The sequence below is a fragment of the Schistocerca piceifrons genome, chromosome 2 (genome assembly GCF_021461385.2).
Source record: "Schistocerca piceifrons isolate TAMUIC-IGC-003096 chromosome 2, iqSchPice1.1, whole genome shotgun sequence".
Lineage (NCBI taxonomy): Eukaryota > Metazoa > Arthropoda > Insecta > Orthoptera > Acrididae > Schistocerca > Schistocerca piceifrons.
In genome coordinates this window covers 702886493-702902128 of record NC_060139.1, presented here as the reverse complement: position 1 = coordinate 702902128, position 15636 = coordinate 702886493, and positions in this window count along the sequence as shown.

The window sequence follows — 15636 nt, the reverse complement described above, 5'->3', positions numbered from 1 at the left end:
AAAAAGTACTTACATCACTTTTGAATGTAGTCTGCTAGTGGATTAATGCACTTGGTCCAACGATGTTCCAGTGCCTTGATCCCATCTCAAAAATGAGTTTCCTCCAAGCCTGCAAAATAGTTGCCAACTCCAGCTACCAATTCTTCATTTGAAGTGAATCTTTGTCCACCAAGAAAAATTTTCAGTTTTTGGAAGAGATGGAAGTCTGATGAAGCCATATCAGGTGAATTATGTGAGTGTGGCAACAATTCATACCTTAGTTTGTGTAATTTTGCCATGGCAATGGCACATGTGTGCGGGCGCACGTTGTCTTGATAGAAGATGACTTTCTTCCTTGCTAAACCTGGCCATTTTTGTATATCTTTTGTTGCAATTTGTCCAGGAGGTTAGCATAGTATTCTCCAGTAACTGTTTGCCTAGTAGGGAGGTAATCTACAAACAGAATCCCCTTTGCATCCCAGAACACTTATGCCATGACCTTTCCTGTCGAAGGAATTCTCTTTTCTGTCTTTGGTGATGGAGAATCAGCATGTTGTTTTGTGTCTGTGGTATAGTAGTGCATCCAAGTTTCATCTGTGGTCACAAACTGGCACAACAAGCCTTGTTTGTTTCTCCTAAAACGGGCCAAACATTGTTCTGATATGTCCATTCTGATGCGTTTTTGATCCAGCATCAAGAGTCACGGCATCCATTTTGCAGATATTTTTGTCACTTCTGATTCTTCAGTTAAAATGTGATACACCCTTTCAGATGACATCTGGCAAGCATGAGCAATTTCATGCATTTTCAATCGGCAATCCTCCCTGACCATTTTGTGCACTTATGTAATCAGATGGGACCAAATAAAAATAAGTCAATCAATATACACACTATATTCCTAAGAGGTGTAGTATATAGCTTTGCAATACAGAACTAATCTCTTCTTTTTCTCTTACTTCTTACATCATGTTGGTAAAGATCATTAAAAATATGAGACCTTTCATAAAAAATATGTATCTTTGTTACCATCATCTCTCCATCCTTGTAATTTCTTTCCAATTATTTTCAGTATCATACTGTCTGTGGTGACATGTACAATATGCAGCACCAACGAATCGATGATAAGCCACCATGCCTTCCTTTCCAAAAGAAGAATATACTTACCTTCAGCAATCATACAAGACAAGTGTGCTAGTTAAATAACATCATCATTACAACATGACTACATACCCATAGTGGAACAAATGATAATGTCAAAAACCTTCAGAATAATTCTACAGATCGAGTACCCAAATGACTGATGTTGCTGATCATAATCTCATATCTTAAGAGGTATGGCCTGCGTATGTATGACAAGCATATCTTGCACACTAAGCACCTTTGCATGAGACAAATGAGGAAACAGTGTATATACTAGACATTTAAGCAACACAATGTGTTTACATTGGTATCAAGCATTCACCAAACACAAGAACACAAACAGTATTCCACAACAAACTACATTACATAGTGTATCAGTCAGATATATTGTTTTCATCTGGTGTACCTATAGTGTTCATATGGCAAATTGTTTGTTTTAACACAACAGTACATTACAGTAATTTGTTTCCATGTTTATCACTGGATGTACAGCTCCCAATGGAAGCTTACTGTTCAACAAAGGAGATGGCAGATGTGGTCTTCTGCTGTGGGCAAGCAGGTGGAAAGTAGCCTACAGGCATGTAACCCGTGTGTTGCCAAATATGCATGACGCCATATATCATCATTAAAGATGTTTAGGGTCCCATTCAAGTGACTTTTGGAAATGGGATCCTTTGCACCGTGAACACAGCATCATGGCAGACCTCGAACAACTTGCACACCTGATATTGAGAAACACGTATTAGAACACGTGGAAGACAACACTGGAATGAGTGTACAAAGAACAGCTGCAGCAGAAGGTGTTACTAAGTCTGTTGTGTGGACAGTCCTTCATGAACAGTTGCACATACCATGTGCAGCGAATCCAAGGTTTGCTGCCACATGATTGGCCTGCCAGAAAGCAATTCCACCAGTGGTTTCTCCAAATGTGTGTCCATGATATGCAGTTCACAGCAAAAGTGTTGTTTACTGATGATGCAGGCTTCATGAGAGAAAGTATGGTAAATTACCATAATATGCATGTATGTGCCGATGCCACCCCACAAGGACTTGAAAAGAGATGATCCCATGTTTTGCAGATGTCCAAGGAGACAGATTGCTGGGTTCCTACATGCTACCCAACACACTAAATGGTGTCAGGTATCATCACTTCCTTAGGAACCAATTACCTGTGTTGCTGGAGGAAGTGCCATTACATGAATGACTGCAAATTTGGTACATGCATGACAGGGCACCGGCCCATTTTCAACTGTGGGTGGGGCGATACCTAACACGAGTCTTTCTGGAGAGATGGATTGGTCAGGTGAGCCAATACCTTGGCCGACCCTTTCTCCTCACCTAAACCCTGAGGATTTTTGGCTTTAGTGAGATGTAAAAACCTTGGTGTAGCAGTCTATATAAATGATGTGAATACGCTACAAGAATGCTGTCCAATGACTGCAACACAATACGGCAACAACCACGGGTGTTCCAACAAATGTATGATTCCAAGAGACATAGTCATCAGGTGCATTTTCTTTTGTGTTTCTGCAGGCATTTTGTAATTTCGCTTTTTCAATGCATGGCTGGAGTCATCTCAAACAAATACTACTCATCACATCTTTCATGCGATGCCCATTGTCGACAGAAAATACTGGTTTCTTTCCCCTCACAAACAAATCATTTTTAAAGTGGAGCTTTACATGTTCATTCAATAGAGTGGTAGCAAATTAGTCTACTGCAATATCTGTTTTAACAGTATGTATTAAAAGAGACAGTAAAACAAGAAGAATAATCCCTACTCCAGCTGTGGATTGGTAATTCTGCTGCATGGTAGTAACAGGCAGTGCACACCAGGATGGTACTGTTGCTGCTAAAATAGTGGTTATTCTTCACGTTTTACTGTCAATATCAATACTTATTGATAAAACAAACATTGCACTAAACTAACATGAAATTTCTTTGTTGACGGGGCATGTAAAATTCTGCTTTAAAAATTATTTTGTTTGTAATGGGAAGCAAACTGATACTTTCTGTCAACACTGGGCATTATGTGAAAGATATGATGAGCAGTACTTTCATATGTTATGCTCTTATATCAAAGTGCAGGTTAATCCATTAAATCTAAAGTTATTAGTCACAAGAAGTCATATTTTCGAATGCAGTCAGCGAACTGAATGGTAATAACCAGGTACAGTATATAGTAAAATGTATAACAATATCTTGAGGAGAGACAATTCAGTAATTTGACAGATTTTGTATATATTCATTCAATAATGTCATATGGAATAATATTCTGGAATAACTTATCTTCAAAAAAGTAAGTCTTTGTAACACAAAAATGTACTATGCAAATAAGATGTGGTGCTCATCCACAGTCACCTTGTAGAAATCTGTTTAAAGAGCTGGGCATTCTGACTACTGCTTCAGAGTATACCTATTCTCTCATGAGGTTTTCTTGTACATAATTCACTACAGTTCAAAAGGAACAATGATGTACATAATTACAACACTAGGAGGAAAAATGACATTCATTACTCAACATTAAGGTTGTCGTTAGCACAAAACAGGGTGTACAATGCCGCAACAACTTTTTGATCACTTACCCAGTGAAATAAAATGTCTGACAGACAGCAAAATAAAATTCGAGAACAAAGAAGAAAATTCCTCCTTGAAAACACATTCCATTCCATAGAGGAATTTCTATTACTGTAATGTGTAAAAGGTAGTAGATAGGAATTACCAACTCATGTGTGTGTGTGTGTGTGTGTGTGTGTGTGTGTGTGTGAGAACTCGGAACTGTTCAGAATGTAACCATATGTACAAATCAATTTGCAATGTAGTGACTTGTTCCACATCATTATGATCTACAGTGCAAAATGATTCATGGAACACATAACTAACTAGCAGTAACCACAGACACCAGCATTTCAAGAGACTGAGTCACAGATAGGCACAACAAAAAGACTCTTGCAATTATAGATTTCAGCCATTAAGGCCTTCAACAACAATACACACACACACACACACACACACACACACACGCACACGCACACGCAGCACACGCACACGCACACACACACACATACACACACACACACACACACACACACACACACACACACACACACACACACACACACACACACACACACGACTGCAGTCTTGATGAAGGAATATTCCCCGACTGTCTTAAGCTCACAGTTACATTGCCTGTGTATAAAAAAGGTGAAAGAAACCTCCCAAATAACTACAGACCCATTTCAATAGTACCAATAATATCCAAGTTAGTAGAAAATTGTGTGCATAAGCAGATATACAGGTATTTTGAAACCAACAAAATTTTAAATGAACAACAGTTTGGCTTCAGGCCACACCTATCAACTGTAGAAGCAGTAGAAGCTTTGGTGAGCAATGTTTATGAAGGGTATGAAAAAAGGGTATCAATGTCTGGAACACTTATTGACCTAAGTAAAGCATTTGACTCAGTGTCACATGACATACTCATCAAAAAGTTAAAATACTATGGCATTGAAGATGATACACTCCGTCTATTCAAATCTTATCTAAGCAGTAGGTTACAACTTGTATATGCAAATAAGCAGAGGTCAAAAATACTCCCTATAGAAAGAGGAATACCCCAAGGCTCTGTTCTTGGACCTTTTCTGTTCATTGTCTATGTTAATGACTTCTCGAATTATATACCGTGTAAGAACATGCTATATGCTGACGATATGTCATTAATAATTACAGGAGAGAACATAGAGAGTGTACTGGACAAAAATAGAGAAATGATGCAAATGGCTAATTACTGGTGTCAGGCTAACCAGTTGTGCATAAATCAAACAAAAACAGAAAAACAGAAGAAATAATATTTAATCTCAAAGTACCTAAAAATGAAAACAAAACAGTGAAATTACTTGGACTAATCGTGGACCAAAAGCTCTCATGGGAAGGACACACCAATTATCTATGTAGTAAACTAGCACAAGTACTTTTCTTATTGTATAAATTAAGAAACAGTGTAAGCAAGCAATTGCTACTCCACTCATACCATGCTTTTTTTCATTCCCAACTGCAATATGGAATATTGCTTTGGGGTAACTTGCCAGGGGCAGAATGTATTTTCAGATGGCAGAAGAAAGCAATCAGGTGCATGGAAGGGTTAGCACCCAGAGAGTCCTGCAGAAATTATTTTAAATCTCGTGGCGTAATGACAGTGCCAAGCATGTACATATATAACTGTTTAATATTTGCCAGAGAAAATCTGAAAAAATTGAACATGAGATGTGATGTGCATGCACACAGTACAAGAAACAGTCACCTGCTCGACTTGCCTTCCACAAGACTTGCTGTAGTCCATAATAACTATAAGTAATTAAGCATAAAATTTTTCAATAAGTTACCATGCTCAGCTCGTACAGTACCACTAAATAAATATAAGAATACATTGCAAACCTGACTAAAAAACAATTAATTCTATACAAGGGAAGAATTCTTAGAAACTAATCCTCAAAATATATGTTTTACCTAAGTTATGAAGAAAATGTTTTGATATTATATAAGCTAGTTATTTACTGTGATTCTTTTCTTATGTGTGTATTTAATTATTGTATAAAACATTGTTTTACATAATGCTGAAGAAAAGGTCTTTACTTTCTTTTCTCCCCTTTCTGTAACTATTTGAATATCGTATTGAAATTAAAACCCTCTGTAAACTTTGACAAAGCCAATTGTATGAAAAATACTTAAAGCCTAATAAAAAAAAATATTCTGTTCTATTCTGTTCTAATATTCTGCCTCAGGTAACTGAAACCACACTGCGAGCAGCAGCACCAGTGCATGGTGGAAGTAGTGACTGGATGGGGGTAAGGAGAAAGCTGGAGTGGGGATGGGGAGGGATAGTATGGTGGGGGTGGCACACAGAGAAGTGCTGCAGGTTAGACTGTGGGCAGGGGAGAGGCGGGGTTTGATATGGACAGAGGTACCGATGTAGCCATCTTTGAGGTGGAGGTCAATGTCTAGGAAGGTGGCTTGTTGTGCTGAGTCTGAGTAGGACCAGGTGAAGCAAATGGAGGAGAAGTTGTTGAGTTTCTGGAGGAATGTGGATAGGGTGTCCTCACTTTCGATCCAGTAAGCAAAGATGTCATCAATGAATCTGGATCAGGTGAGGGATTTAGGATACTTTCACTATCATCAGCTCCCTGAGATTTCAACCTGTTTCCCCCTTTTTCATCCATTTAATCCTGTTAAAGGATTTTTACATGTAGTTGGGTGTATTTTTGCAAAATTTTTCGGACATAATTCCACATTATTTACATAATTTTTCCCATTTTTCCTCCAACATGGGTCCTTGCTCCTTCCATCTGCGTCTATAAAGAAAAGTTTCCTTATTCCTAGCCACATCCCACTCCCACATACTGTTTCTGCATTGTTGCTTGGCTCATGGAATCCCCCTAACGGCCTTACCATTAAATTACCCATCTCTGGCTGCCATCACTCCTTCCACAACGACCTCCACCCATTCAGATTCCGCCAGTCCTTAGCCCTCACCAACGTAGTCCTGCAAAACCATATCAACTAAACGCAAACCTCCATCTGCAAAATTCTCTTGCTATGCAATCCCAAATTCCTGGAACCCATAACACATATTGAAAAACTTGGCCAGCAGGAACTTGAGCAACATGCACAATGCCACCTCAAAAAGCTCTCCATCCCTTTTACTCCCTACCCCCACCTTGGAGGTTCACTGCCAACCACCTCTACAACAACTTCCAACATCCCCTCATAGCTGAAAAATCCTGTCTCGCAGATCTGCTACACTTACCCCACCCTCCAAAACTCTCTCTCATCACCACACAGAGTCGAGAACATAAACAGACCCACAACACAGTCATGAACCTTTCCTCCAGAAGCCTTAGCCATGCAGAAATATCAGTCCTTTCCAAAGGACTCACCTTTTGCCCCACTCCCAAATTCAATCATGCAAGACCTCTTAAAGACCTTCTCTCCTTCTCCCAGTCCCTAAAGTGGAAACACTTTTTTGCACCAACCCTACCAATCAGGCTCAAGCAGAGACCAATATTGAACATTGTCTAATTCAGTTCACTCCTCCATCCAACCATGATCCACTCCCTTGCCCCCCCAAACCACCCCCTGTTATCTTTCCAGGATTTCTTAATCTTGAACCTTGCCTCACTATCATTCCCGAAATCCCTCAACATGCAAACTAACCTAACATCTGCAGAAAGAACTGCAGTCTACCATTTAAAAACTGATCCTGACCTTATAATCCTACCTGCGGACAAAGGTTGTTTTAAACTGCAAGGATTACCTGGTGGAAAGACTCTGCCAGCTGGCAGATACTTCCACCTACAAACCTTGCCACTGTGACCTCATTCCAGTAATCCAGCAGGATCTCCAGTCTCTACTCAAGTCCTTAGGTCCATCCCAGAACCTCTACCCGGAGTCCATCTGTCTGCTCACTCCTACCACTCTCCTCACTCCTACCTTCTACATGCTTCCCAGATTCCATAAACCTAATCACCCAGGATGCCCCATGGTGGCCAGTTACAGTTCCCCCATTGAGAGAATATTTGCTCTAGTAGACCAGCACCTTCAATCTATTACCCGGAATCTACCCTCCTATATAAAAGATATCAACCATTTCCTCCACCACTTCTCCACAGTTTGTGTCCCTTTACCACATGGTGCTCTGTTCATCACTATTGATACCACTTCCCTGTACACTAACATCCCTAATGCCCATGGCCTTACTGCTATTGAACACTACCTTTCTCAATGCCTGACAGATTCCAAACCAACAACTTCCTTCCTAGTCGCCATGGCCAACTATATCCTCACCCACAATTACTTCTCCTTTGAAGGCATTACTTATAACAAATCGGGGGTACAGCTATTGGCACCTGCATGGCACCATCCTACACCAACCTATCCGTGGGCCGTCTAGAGGAATCCTTCCTAAAAACCCAGAATACTAAATGCTTCACCTGGTTCAGATTCATTGACGACATCTTTGCTATCTGGATCGAAGGTGAGGACACCCTATCCACATTCCTCCAGGACCTCAACAACTTCTCCCCCATTTGCTTCAACTGGTCCTACTCAACCCAACAAGCCACCTTCATAGACGTTGACCTCCACCTCAAAGATGGCTAGATGGCTACATCAGTACCTCCATCCATATCGAACCTACTAACCACCAGCAGTACCTCCACTTCGACAGCTGCCACCCGTTTCACACCAAGAAGTCCCTTCCATACAGCCTAGCCACCAATGGTTGTCACATCTGCAGTGACGAGCAGTCCCTCTTGAAATATACTGAGGGTCTCACTGAAGCCTTTACTGACTGTAATAATCCTCCCAACCTTGCACAAAAACAAATCTCCTGTGCCTTATCTTTCCAGTCTCCCACCACCTCCCAAAGTACCACCATCCGGCCACAGAGGACCATTCCCCTGGTAATTCCCCTGAATTACATTCTCTGCCAGGGCTTCAACTACCTACACAATATACTCCACCATCCTTATACAATCCCTGCTCCCAATCCCTTACCTCATAGCTCATATCCCTGTAATAGACCTGTCCAATACATCCTCCCACCACCATGTATTCCCACCACCACTGTGCTGCATCCTACGTAGGCATGACAACCAGCAAGCTGTCTGTCCACATGAATGGCCACTGACAAATTGTGACCAAGAAACATGTGGACCACCCTGTTGCTGAACACACTGTCAAACATGATATCCTTCATTTCAACAACTGCTTCACAGCCTGTGCCATATGGATCCTTCCCACCAACACCAGCTTTTCTGAATTTTACAAGTGGGAACTTTCCCTGCAATACACCCTACGTTCCCACAACCCTCCTGGCCTCAACCTTCATTAGTCACTATCCTCACCCATCCAGCCCCTTCCCTGTTCCCATTCCGACACCACACAGCCGTCATTCCTACACCATACCCAGTCTTTTTATTTCTCTCCTTTGCTGCTACTTCCCCCCCCCCCACCTCTTCCCTGCCCTCAGTCTAACCTGCAGCACTTCTCTGTCTGCCATCCCCACCATACTATCCCTCCCCCTCCCCACTCCAGCCTTCTCCTTACCCCCACCCAGTCACCACTTACATCATGCACTGGTGCTGCTGCTCGTAACGAGATTTCAGTCACCTGAGGCTGCAGTCGTGCGTTTCAGTTGCTTTGTGTGTGTGTGTGTGTGTGTGTGTGTGTGTGTGTGTGTGTGTGTCTGACAAAGGCATTAACAGCCAAAAGTTACAATTGTGAGAGTCTTTTTGTTGTCCTTATCTGCAACTTAGCATCTCCACTGAATGGTGAGTAGCAACTTTCCTTCTCATAATATTGTTACATTCCAACCTGAATTTTCCATTGTTTGATATGAGCATTTCAAGACAGTTAGAAATGCAACTCTCAGGTAAAGTTTAGATTGGCAATCATAGGTGTATACAAAAAACATATTTTCCACTGACAAATTGTATAACAGTAATATAATGGCACACTTATTTATTAAACTTATGAAATAGCAACTTTAGCTGATAAACATGTACAACTCTCTAAGTGTAAAAAGGATAAATATGAGTCATGTTTCAAACAGACAAACCATTAACCCAAAAAGTCTTTGGTGTGACCAAGTTCAAATAATAATCCATTTAATGTATAATATGACAAGTGAAATAAACATATGGTGGCACAAAAGAAATGAAAGTGCCCAGAAACTTCAAAACTAAGCTCATGTACTAATTATTTGCAACCCACAGTGGCTCCAGTGATTGGTACTTGTGTAATGATGAAACTGACAATATAAATAATTTACCAATTTTTCATTTATGACAATAAACTCTTTCTATTAAAAAAAATGGTAGTTGTTAGTAAGTGCAGAGTTAATCATACCATGGTAAGCTAATTCAATTGATAATACAAAGGCTAGATAATGTATCTTGACATAATATAACACTGACAAAGATGAAGTATTTAAAATATGACATTGTGCACCATACAAGTACAACTGATAGTTATAGATGCATAAGGTATAGTATATTACAGCTTACCTTGATAACACAAGGACATTCTCAATATTTACAAGCTAAGGTAACACTTGGTTAATCATGACATGACATATATGTAAGGTTTTATGACTATAAAATCAACGTCAAAAGATACAAACTCCCATATGTAGAATTTCTGCATGTAACATTATGGGATGAGTAAATATTTTATTCTAATCCCCTCCAGACCTACCCTTGTACTGTTTTATCCCACTTTGTACTCAATGTGTAAACAGATAGATCCATAGTTATTAGTAGAAACAGTTGCGTAAGACAGACACAAATGTCAGCATGAGGAAATGCGACATCAGAAACATGAAAGGTGGAAGTAAATGTTATATAGCATGGGCCCCCCATTTGCCACATGCATGATAAACATAAGAGAGTGCATCCCCCTGAGGGAGTTTACTGATGACAGCATGTAAAAGCTGACAAGTTCAGTTTTTTCACTAGATATGGTGTTTCTCCAAAGAAAAAGGTGTTTCAGTTATTAGTATGTCTTGTATGATGGTAAAATTTTAGATATGTAACATTTACAGTCCATAAATTTTCGTTGATTTTGGATATACTCATATGTAAGCATTTTCATGAGAGTTTTTCAGTATCTCAAATAGCATAATGTAAATGTCAAAAATTTCTTAATTTCATTGTTAATTGCTTTTGATTTCCTATAACCTTTTGCTAGAACAAGATCACTGATTTCAAACTTCGTCACCTTCACTTTATTGTCATGCCTCTGTTTTCTCCTAAGGTGCTGTTCCACTGTATTCCTAACTACTTCCTCCATCTCATCAGCAGTAATCCATCTAATGCATTTGATGGAATCCAGAAGTCAAATCTAAACTGGTTCTATATTTCATATCTTCGAATTTATTTAAGAATTCATTTATATTTTCTAGGTTATTTGTTTCCCTCTCTAAATATTTATTTAAATATCTAGAATCTAGAACAAGCCTTACTGGTCCTTCTTTCCTGAGAATACTACCAATAGGTCATCAAATTGTCTACAAGGTCTCTTCGTTATTTTCCAGTTTTGCACTTCCTTTTGCAAATAAATACTCCATAGGGCTTGATAAAGAATGGATCATATGGTCTCAACTTTAGCTGACATTGGTAATTCCTTAATGTCCCTAGTTTTTCATCAAAGATGTCACAATAATACCACAACTATATCCTTAGTTGCTCTTTCTCATCCGAGTTCAACTTCTCACCTTCTCCTACCTTTCCTGCTGTCAATTCACTATATGATTCATTTACCATACCATCATCAGAGAAACCCTCATCTTCCTCATACTAACCCCTTTCATCAAACTGTTGCACCCACTAACTTTGTTTCTACTGTACTGTTACTGTCGAATAAGTTGATTTCAGACACCAGGGGGTTTTGGATAGAATGATTTATTTGCTCTTCCCTGCTGTGTAGTAATGAATTGCCACTCATTTTCACTTCCATGGGCCAGTTAATTTAAGCACAAGATTGTATTTATCATGGTATATGACTTTTATTCTGGGTCAATTATTTATGTAGGTAAATATCTAATGACCAATTTCATTGGCAAAAGTTCATGCTGTATTGTCAAGTGGAAACTTTCTATTGTTGTGTCCACTGGAAAAGTATTATAATTGCAATTGTCAATGATCTCAATAGCCTACAGCATTGAGACAGTTCCTGTACAATTTTGTCGAGTTTTTCATGTAAAGTTATAAAATTATGACCGTTTTTACAAAACTGTGTACTGTGTGGGGTGATGTCGGAGTGGGGTGATGTTGGAGAATGCAAAAAATATATAAAACTAGGAAAAGTCCGAAAGTAGGGTGTAATTATGATCCAACACTTTTAGATAAAGCCATTCATGATCTTCAGTGAGGCAAATTATCATACCAAAAAGAATGTGATTTTTATGGTATACATAGATTGACCATAAAAAAAAAAAAACCGGAAAAGGTAAGACAGTCGGTAGTAAATGAGGAAGGAGAAGAAATGTTGAAGCAAGGCATCTTCAGGGTTGCACATTGGGGATTTCCTTTGCGAAACTGGATATTAGATATTTAGTGAAAGGCTACCTTGATAAATATGGCTGAAAAGAGAAGAAGTTTTCTAACAATTTATCAGGAGAAGAATGGGTGCATTTATTCCTCAAGCAGCATTCAGAAGATCTCCCCATTCACTTAAGCAGTATTTTAAATGAGTATAGAGAATTTCTTTGTTTTGTTTCTGTTTCTAATGTTTCGACTTAGTACTTTAAAATTTGCTTTTTAATTTGTTAGAAAATAAAAAAAATTGAACTTTAATATATACAACGGATTATGTCAATCCTTATCACTTACGGACAACCTTAAAATATGTTAAAAGTCACTAAAATCAAATTGAAGAATTTAGAATTTAAAAAAATATCAATTTTTTCCAAATTCCCCCACACACTTCGAGACCTGGCACAGAGATTTAAAAAACCAGGGAGTGATTTCAGACACTTTATTTGTCTGTCTCAGTCAAATATAGGTACACACAGACTTATATTTTTAGAACATTTTATTTGTTACATATGTATCCCACCACTCCTATAACAAACAATGCAATCTAACAAAACCTTTGGAAGTTACAGTGAAAATAACCACAAAACCATCCAAAATCACCCCATCTGACAGTACTGTTATTTATCATTACTATATATGTTTCAGAGTAAATTATGCTTTGTGGATCTGTGAATAATAACTTCTTGACATCCCAACTGAAACCAACTTTCCCTTTTACAAGCCACTCCACGCCCAAAGTCAAATTTTCATTCAGGTCCTCTATGGTCTTCAGTCCAGAGATTAAGTTTGATGCAGCTCTCCATGCTACTCTACCCTGTGCAAGTCTCATAATCTTTGAATAACTACTCCAACCTACATCCTTCTGAATCTGCTTAGCGTATTCATCTCTCGGTCTTCTTCTATGATTTTTACCCTCCACACTTCCCTCCAGTGCTAAACTGGTGATCCCTTGATGTCTCAGAACATGTCCTACCAACCAATCCCTTTTTCTTGTCAAGTTGTACCACAAATTTCTCTTCTCCCCAATTCTATTCAGTACCGCTTCATTATTTACATGATCTACTCATCTAATCTTCAGCATTCTTCTGTAGCACCACACTTCGAAAGCTTCTATTCTCTTCTTGTCTAAACTATTTAATGTCCATGTTTCACTTCCATACATGGCTACAAACCACACAAATACTTCTAGAAATGACTTCCTGACACTTAAATCTATACTCGATGTTAACAAATTTCTCTTCGTCAGAAACGCTTTCCTTGCATAGCCAGTCCACATTTTATATCCTCTCTACTTTGACCATGGTCAGTTATTTTGCTCCCCAAATAACAAAACTCATTTACTACTTTAAGTGTCTCATTTCCTAATCTAATACCCTCAGCATCACTTGATTCAATTCAACTACATTCCATTATCCTTGTTTTGCTTTTGTTGATGTTCATCTTATATCCACCTTTCAAGACACTGTCCATTCCATTCAACTGCTCTTCCAGGTCCTTTGCTGTCTCTGAAAGAACCACAACATCATCGGCAGACCTCAGAGTTTTTATTTCTTCTTCATGAGTTTTAATTCTTACTCTGACTTTTTCTTTTGTTTCTTTTACTGCTTGCTCAATATACAGACTGAATAACATAGGTGATAGGCTACAATCCTGTCTCACTCCCTTCTCACCACTGCTTCTCTTTCATGCCCCTCGACTCTTATGATTGCCATCTGGTTTCTGTACAAATTGTAAATAGCCTTTTGCTACCTGTATTTTACCCTGCCAACTTTGGAATCTGAAAGAGAGTATTCCAGTCAACATTGTCAAAAGTTTTCTCTAAGTCTCCAAATGCTACAAATGTATGTTTGCCTTTCCTTAACCTATCTTCCAAGATAAGTTGTAAGGTCAATATTGCCCCACATATTCCAACATTTCTACAGAATCCAAACTGATCTTCCCCAAGCTCAGCTTCTACCAGTTTTTCCATTCATCAGTAAAGAATTTGTGTTAGTATTTTGCAACCATGACTTACTAAAATGATGGTTTCGTAATTTTCACACCTGTCAGCACCTGCTTTTTTTGGGATTGGAATTATTAAATTCTTCTTGAAGGTATGAGGGTATTTCACATGTCTAACACATCTTGCTCACCAGATGGAAGAGTTTTGTCATGATTGGCTCTCCCAAGACTATCAGTAGTTCTAATGGAATGTTGTCTACTCCCGGGGCCTTGTTTTGACTTAGGTCTTTCAGTGCTCTGTCAAATTCTCCACGCAGTGTCATATCTCCCATTTCATCTTCATCTATGTTCTCTTCCATTTCCATAATATTGCCCTCAAGTACATTGCCCTTCAATAGACCCTCTATATACTCCTTCCACCCTTCTGCATTCCCTTCTTTGCTTAGAACTGGTTTCCCATCTGAGCTCTTGATATTCATACAAGTGGTTACTTTTCTCCAAAGGTCTCTTTAATTTTCCTGTAGGCAGTATCTATCTTACCCCTAATGATACATACTTTTGCATCCTTACATTTATCCGCTAGTCATCCGTGCTTAACCACATTGTACTTCTCGTCAATCAACAGTAGGGGGGTATCTGTTGAGAGGTCAGACAAACATGTGATTCCTGAAGAGGGGCAGCAGCCTTTTCAGTAGCTGCAGAGGCAACAGTCTGGATGATTGACTGATCTGGCCTTGTAACAATAACCAAAACGGCCTTGCTGTGCTGGTACTGTGAATTGCTGAAAGCAATGCATTATTGTCGCCAAGATAGACATAAAATCCACGCCTACCACAGTAGTAGTAGTTTATATGCCAACTAACTCAGCAGATGGTGAAAAGACTGAAGAAACATATGATGCTATAAAAGAAATTATTCAGATAGTTACGGGAGACGAAAATTTAGTAGTCATGTGAATATGGACTGGGGGTAAGGATGAAAGGGAAAGCCACTTGGTGGAATTTTGCACAGAGCATAACTTAATCTTAGCTAACACTTGGTTTAAGAATCATGAAAGAAGGTTGTATATGTGGAAGAGGCCTGGAGACACTGGAAGGTTTCAGATAGATTATATGATGATGAGACAGAGATTCAGGAAACAGGTTCTAAATTGTAAGGCATTTCCAGAGGCAGATGTGGACCTTGACCGCAATTTATTGGTTATGAACTGTAGATTGAAACTGAAGAAATTGCAAAAAGCTAGGAATTTAAGGAGATGGGACCTGGATAAACTGAAAGAACCAGAGGTTATAGAGAGTATGATTGACAAGAACAGGGGAAAGAAATACAATAGAAGAAACTTTGAGAGTTGAAACAGTGAAGGCAGCAGAGGATGAAGTAGGTAAAAAGAAGAGATCTAGTAGAAATCATTGAGTAACAGAAGAGATAACGATGAAAGGAGAAAATATAAAAATTCAGTAAATGAAGAAAGTGACAAGGA